This window comes from Hemicordylus capensis, chromosome 3 (assembly GCF_027244095.1).
Source record: "Hemicordylus capensis ecotype Gifberg chromosome 3, rHemCap1.1.pri, whole genome shotgun sequence".
Taxonomy (NCBI): domain Eukaryota; kingdom Metazoa; phylum Chordata; class Lepidosauria; order Squamata; family Cordylidae; genus Hemicordylus; species Hemicordylus capensis.
Genome location: NC_069659.1, coordinates 76,864,887 through 76,872,357, shown reverse-complemented (window position 1 = coordinate 76,872,357; position 7,471 = coordinate 76,864,887).

The following is a 7,471-nucleotide window of genomic DNA, read 5'->3' as shown; positions in this document are numbered from 1 at the left end:
GTGTAAACTAGGCCTTTTTGCCCTTACTTAGTTCAGTGGTAATGGCACACACGGCTTATGCTTTTCCAGGAATTCACACTGAGTTTCAGCAGTATAGCTACTTGCTGCATAATGCCACCTCTTTGTACATTTTCACGCTTTCATTTGTGTGAGAAATGGAGAGAGTGTAGGATAGGTCGAACACACTTAAACTGGCTAACAGCTATACTGAAATATTCACTGCAAACGTCACACTTTATGAGCTTTTAAAAAAATACTGTATACTTGCAATGTATAAATATGAATCACAAGTTTGTTTATATATCAAGTAAACAAATATTTAATTTGGTTTTCAGATTTGAAAAAAGCTTAGTTTGTGATTCCTGAGTTAAGAATCAAATTGAAAAATAGGGAGTCAGTCTGATAGGGCTTCGTTACAACTAAACTTTGTAGAAATCTTGCTGGGCTTCCAGGTGTTCTATTGTTAAATTAACTTCAGTGAGTGACACCTCTGTGTATGTGTGTTACCAGTTCCATTCTGGAGGATTCTTCAGTTTTGGCTGCCATCGTGTGGCACATCCTGATACTACTGCCCTCATGTGTATCCTAACCATGTCTGTAACAAGACTTATTTTCTGATTTAATTGAGGTACAATTCTAGGAATACACTATGTACTAGCAAAGCCGTATATAGTCAGTCATGTAAATAATTTGAGCTAAAATACATCCAAATTGAAACTGAATGCCATATTTGTATTGAATCAATATATCTTAAATAGTGTGAGGACCATAATCTTGTCTGTGGGCTTCTCAGAGGCATCAGGTGGTCTACTCCATCTTATTTATATATTATTTCTCAGTGTAAACTGCCCTGAGCCATTTTTGGAAGGGCGGTATAGAAATCGAATTAATAATAATAATAATAATAATAATAATAATAATAATACTGTGTGAAACAGGATGATGGACTAGATAGGCCTTGGGCCTGATCCAGCAGGGCTGTTCTTATGTTCTTATCTAGCAGTGCAGTCCTCAGCATATTTACTCATAAGTAATCCCTGCTCTATTCAATAGGACTTACTCCTAGAAAAGGTGTGCCTAGGATTGTAGCCTCAGTCATGTTACTAGTGCAGCTGATGGGTTGATCTTACTGAAACTCATCTATTATACAGTTACTAGCTGACCGTCATCTATTATACAGTTACTAGCATAGCGTCTGCGCCCCTAGTTTGACTCTTCCTCCCCCTTCAGCCCCTTCTCCCTGTCTTCTGGCAGGCGTCTCTGATGCCCGCCAGCCCACTTTCTTGCCCCCACTCGTGGTGCCTCCTGCTGCCGCCTGCTGGCCCCGGCGGGTGCGCAGGCTGCGGCCGCCACCTCACCGCAGCCGCCGCCATTCCCCCCCCGGCAGCAGCTCAATGGCCTCCTGCCGTGCGTGAGCTCCCGCTGCCTTAGCCTATCAGGTGCCTCCGCCGCCCAGCCAATCAGCTGGGCGCCAGGATGCACATTCTAAAGGTGCACCCAGGAGAATTTTATATATAGATAATTTAAAAAAAAATCTTTATCCATTTTAGAGGGAGTGGCAGGGCCAACATCAGCAAGCATCACTGAGCAGCTTCCTAAAGGCCCTTCCTTGTACCTCAGAAGGGCCAACATTTGATCCCTAAGACCAGATATCCACAAATCACTTGCTAGCTCACCAGTGGCAAATTCCCTCAGCCCTCTGTTGAGCAGGACACCCCATAACACACAGCTCTCCCCAGAGGTCCTATTTCCACTGCCATTTTTGAGAAGGTAAGAAAGCAGGAATCTCTTTTGAGCAGTAGAAGAGGGATCCCACTGCTTCTTACCCTCTTCATGTCCCAGTGCAAATGACAGAGAACGCTTTTCTCCTAAGCCGTCTGCCATAAAGACTTTGGGGTAAGATGGGTTGGTGGCAAGCCCAGGTAATGGCTGCTTAGTCAGATAATCCTAAATTGGTGGACCCTTGCTTAACCTTCACTGAATACCATGAAAATGCAAGCGTTGTTATGGGGGTAATTCTGTACCCCACACTGGCTAGCCTTAGCAACCATAGCAGAGATGTATACAGAAGTCCTTGCTGTTGAAAGAGCATCCATTATGCTTTGCTTTCCTCCTCCTGCTGTTTGCTTGCTTGATCTTCAAGCTAACGTGGTTTTCTGTCCTTGCTGGTAGGAAAGGGGCATTATAGGCAACAAGTTAATTTTAGCCCGTTGAATAATGGGCGCTAGGAAGGGAAGGGGCCCATATTCGCCCTCCTGCCCGGCTCCGTCGCCGCTAGGCCTCTGCTCCGTCTTTTTTGGCCAAGGCGGCGGCTCTGCCGCCGCCTTGGCCAGTTTCCCCCGCCGCCGCACACCTGGCCTTTTCGGGGCGGCCGCTTCTGGCCGCCCAAGATGGCCGCCGGTCGTGTCTCCCTTGCACTGTTCTGGGTTTCACTGTTCTGGTACAGGCCAGGGAGGCACGAACACATGCCTTGGTGTCCACGGACGGACACCAAGGCTTTTATTATAGAGGATGATAACTGGCTGAGATGGGACTTCTTATTTTGAAAGGTCAGAAGTGCAGTGACTTGGCATTCTTGAGACAAAAGGTCAAGGAGAGGTTCCTTCCTCTTGAACCAGTGATAATGACTTTTTCCTGTGTCGAGGGGTGACAAAGGAGTCAAATAACATTGTTAGGTGTTAAGGGGTGAAATTGCTCCAAAGTTGCCATTATGGTGAACTTTGAATGCATCCTGACCAATAGATCACCTACAGAACATATTGAGGAGTTACACAAGGGTGCTAGATGTCATTGCCAGGTGTCAAGAGGTAAAAATACTGAACTTTTTTGCAAATTTGCCATTATGGTGAACTTAGAATGTACCCTGACCCAGAGGTCAACCAAACAAACCTCAGAGGCAAACTAATTCCTAGAAGAAAATATTTTACTAAGATAGTGGATATTTTGCAAGTCAACTAACTCAGGGGTACAGCTATACCCCTATTGGGGAACAATATTTTTGGGGGCGGAACAACACTTTTTAAAAAAAAAAATCATGAAGGCAAAACCATTTATGGTAATGACCTCCTCTCTGCAGGTTTTGTTTACTTGGGTGTAACTGACAATGTCCTAAATGGACACAATTTTTATTAAGAACCAACAATTCATCAATGTTTTGAGCCTCTAGGGGCACAGAAATACCCCATGATAGCTGTTTAGGGTTAAGACAGCTTCTGTGTCCATAGCCCTCATACTGGTGTGGTGGTTTTGGAGTGACTCTCGCAGGAACCAGCCAGTTAGGAGAACAGGCCATAGAGGACCTTTTGCTATAAAACCCTTGGAATCTGGAACAAGCTCTGGGAAATAGACAGCCTCCTTTGTGACTTAAAATTAATAGATTAAAAATACCAGGGAGTTCTCCACACACCAGGCTTTACTACGTGTTTTCTGTGAGGCTTTACTGCGAACTCAACACTATTTAAAAAAAAAATCCGATGCAAAAAGTGGACTTTTTGAATATATAATATAAATCAGTTTGCACTCTAACAAGCAGTGAAAAACCAAAATCGTGTGTGAAGTGCTCCCTAATAGCTCATAGGGACTTCAGGGTAAATCTGCCCAATATGTAAATCTGCCCAATACCATGTTTCCCCAAAAATAAGACAGTGTCTTATATTAATTTTAGGCCCAAAAAATGCACTAGGGCTTATTTTCGGGTAGGTCTTATTTTTATTGAAGTTCAAAAAAGTTCTAGTTTGAATAGCTGGCTGCTACCCTTCTACTCAGTGTCCTTTCAGTCCATCAACTGTTACTCAGATATGACACCTCAGTTTGCTGTGTTCTTGACCTTAATCAAAAGTTATTTGTGTTTCCCCGAAAATAAGACAGTGTCTTATATTAATTTTAGGCCCAAAAAATGCACTAGGGCTTATTTTCGGGTAGGTCTTATTTTCGGGTAGGTCTTATTTTCGGGGGAGGGCTTTAGCGGTACATCAGAAATTACTGCTAGGTCTTACTTTCAGGGTAGGTCTTACTTTCGGGGAAACACGGTATGTAAATCTGCCCAATATGTAAATATGTAAATTGGGTAAATCTGCCCAATATCCTCCTTCCAGAGGAGATGTGGGCTAAAAGCTCGGTGTGGAAAACTTCCAGGTAAATGTGGGACAAAATGAAGATTTATAGCTTTCTAATTCAGCATCTTCCCTATGTTGCAGAATGTTTAGGTAATTGTGTTATGCTATTAGACAAACAGGTAATATAACCCTGTTTCAGTTTTGCATGCTAAATGAAAATTTATATATATTTTAAATAAAATTAATGGTTTAATATGTCTATTTAAAATACAAGCCACTTAATTCTGTAGGGTTTCAAAATTAGTACTGGTTCAAGGCCATCAGCATCTGGTACTGATTCAAGGCCAGTTCATCAGCAGTACTGGTTCAAGGCCATCAGCATCTCATTCCTAGACAGCATCTTTTGGTTTGTGTGATGGTCTGGTGTTTGCTCTGTGGGATGTTTGTTTAGTGTGCTTCCTGATTACTGCTCTTTTGCTTTTGCCTTCTCTAATTGCCTTCATGTAGTTCTCTACTGGCATGGATGTAATTATGTAGTGCCTACAAGGATTATTAAAATCAAATCACTTGGCACTGCGCTCCCTGCCGCCTCCACCACAGACACCTAGGCTTGATATCTATTTGTTGGACATCACAGTTGACCCATGTCTATGTACAACCCAGCACACATAGGCTCATTCCATTCAGGGTTGTGTGTGTGTGTGAAAGAACATCCTTTATAGTAACTATCTCTAGCAAAAGCTGGTACACAGAGGTTGCCTGACTCATACAACCAAGTTGTATGAGTCAGGGATTCATACATTAGGCTTAGCTCACTAGCCAGCCATTACTTGTCTCTTCCATCTGATCCTTTTGTGGCACATAGGCAGAGGGCTTAGGAGAAAAGCAGATCTGTCATTTGCACTGGCATGTGGAGACAGTGAGAAACAGTGGGAGCCCTCCCCTACTGCTCAGAAAGGATTCTTGCTCTTTCTTACCTTCTCAAAGATTACAGTGGAAATGAGACCTCTGGTGAGGAGATCCGTGCAGTGCTGCGTCCTGCTCTCCAGAGGGATGAGGGCACATATTATTAGCTAGCTGGCAAGTGGGTTTGTTGATGCCTGGTATGAGTCTATGTTTAATGACCTTTGTAGATTAAGGATCTGTCACTGGACAACACTTCGCAACTTGTATCCTGCTATCTATTTATTGCTATACCTCCTTTAACAGCGGAAAAATTGCCAGATTAGCTTGCAAAAATGGTAATTGATGTGAATGTTACATTAATTTGCACTACAGATCGATAAGCATAATAACATACATTTCTGTGACTGTCTTTTGCTTGCACTGTCTTTATAAAACTGATTGGTTTAAGTCCATAAGGGAAGTGGTCACCTGTTGACAATAGTGAATGGTTTCCCTATTTAAAAGGGTGAGGGTAATCTGGAATCATGGGAGATTCCTATGATCAGATATCATTTGGAGATCCAATTTGAGCTGCTGAGATAACATAACTTTCAGAGGGGAAGCTGAGTTTGTCTGTTGCAGCAAAAACAACAAAGAGTCTTGTGGCACCTTACAGACCAACATTTATTTTAGTATCAGCTTTTGCGGACTAACCTATCTTACCAAATACACACATCTGATGAAATGAGCTCTAGCCTGAAAAAGCTTATGATGCAATTAATTTGTCTTGTCTAATTTCTATAAGATTCTTTGAGAGGGGGAAAAAGAGAGACTTCCTTATTTGTGCTGCTTTTGTTTCCTTAAAAGAACAAAAGAAGCACAAACAAGGAAGTCTGTCTAACCAATATGGAGACTGTGTATGGCTTAGGGAAATTGATATTTTACTTCTAGCATCCTGTAACTGCACAAGTATGAGCCTTGCCTTTGATTTTACCCTCAGTGCCTACCCATGCTTAGTTACCATGTTTGTGCTCGACACTGTTGATAATTACGAATTGGAGGAGGGCTCTTGTAGAAGTCCAGTCATCCAAATGAGCTTAAACTCACTTGGGATGGTGGCAAGTGACATCTACCTGTGTTCAATCAAGTGTATTCTTGAGCAATTTAAGGGAACTGGCCATCAGTCAATTCTAGGAACTTACACCTGCTTGGTTTTTCCAAACCCACAACCTGAATTTGTCATCCAATACACAGATATAATTTAGGCACATGTGGTGGAGCAGTGATCCATTCACTATATGTAGATTCTGCCTAGAGCCACATCAGTGTAGGTGGGTGTAAATTACCTGGTTAGTGTTTGACAGAGAGCCTTGTCACTTATATTCTCATTCATGCTCAGTGGGAGCTGTGCAGGCAGTGAGCTTTTGACTTAGTGTCTGTGTTTTTTAGCTCATACTTGTGTTTTATAGTCACAGAGTACACTGATAATACAGTACACAGAGTTCACAAGTGAATAGGCCCTGGCCTGGTTGCCTAAAGATGATATAGCTAAACATCTTCACTGCCCTGTCCTGCCCTTCACAACCCTATAAGGTAGGTTAAGCTGAGAAATAGTAGGCTTGTTCACATAACTATTTTGAAGGTGCTCTGGTAGGTGCTCAGGTGAGATGTTACCCTGTATGCAATACACAGGCATCACCTCAGCTTGGTTCTGCAAACACATGAGCATGGTTGGTGAGAGCTTCATTGCTTAAATGGGCAGCTACTGTACAAGCCCCAAGCCCCATGGATGGTCCTCCAAAGGCTGAGGTGCGATCCTAGCATACTTTGCACTGCCAGCAGTCTGGAAAAGCTTCATGACATCAGTGACTGCGTCCCATTGGCCTTGAAGGAGAAGCCCTGGATACAGCCCCAGATACAGCCCTGCCAAGGTTGCACAAAGAGTGTGCACAAGTTCACAAATAGAGTGTTTTGCAGACTAGCACATCCATTGACAGCAGCTGCTGCATGCACAGCTCTCTATGGTTCCAATGTAAGGGGAGGCCATTTTGGGTGCGGATGACTGGGTAGAAGAAGCGTGAGGGTTCTCACAATTAAAAGATCAGGACAGAAAGACTCTCTTCTCTTCCACCCTTAAGTAAAAGCTGGCCCTGCTAGGAGCAATATGGACTGGAGAAAATGCCTGAGTTTTGATGATCATGCAAATCTAGGTAGCCCAGTTCCTACCCTAATTTAGTTTGAACTAGCCCAAGATCTCTGTGAGCTTCATGGCTGAGTGGATATTTGAATCAAGGTTTCCTTGGTCATAGTCCTACATGTTAACCACTTCACCATTTTATGCAACATATAGAGCAGGGCTGCTCAACTTCGGCCCTCCTGCAGATGTTGGCCTACAACTCCCATAATCCCTGGTTACTCTGGCTGGGGTTTATGGGAGTCGTGGTCCAAAAACAGCTGGGCGGGGGCAAAGTTGAGCAGGCCTGAAATATATAGAGAAACCTTAAATGACCACACTTCTGTTCTTATTGTAA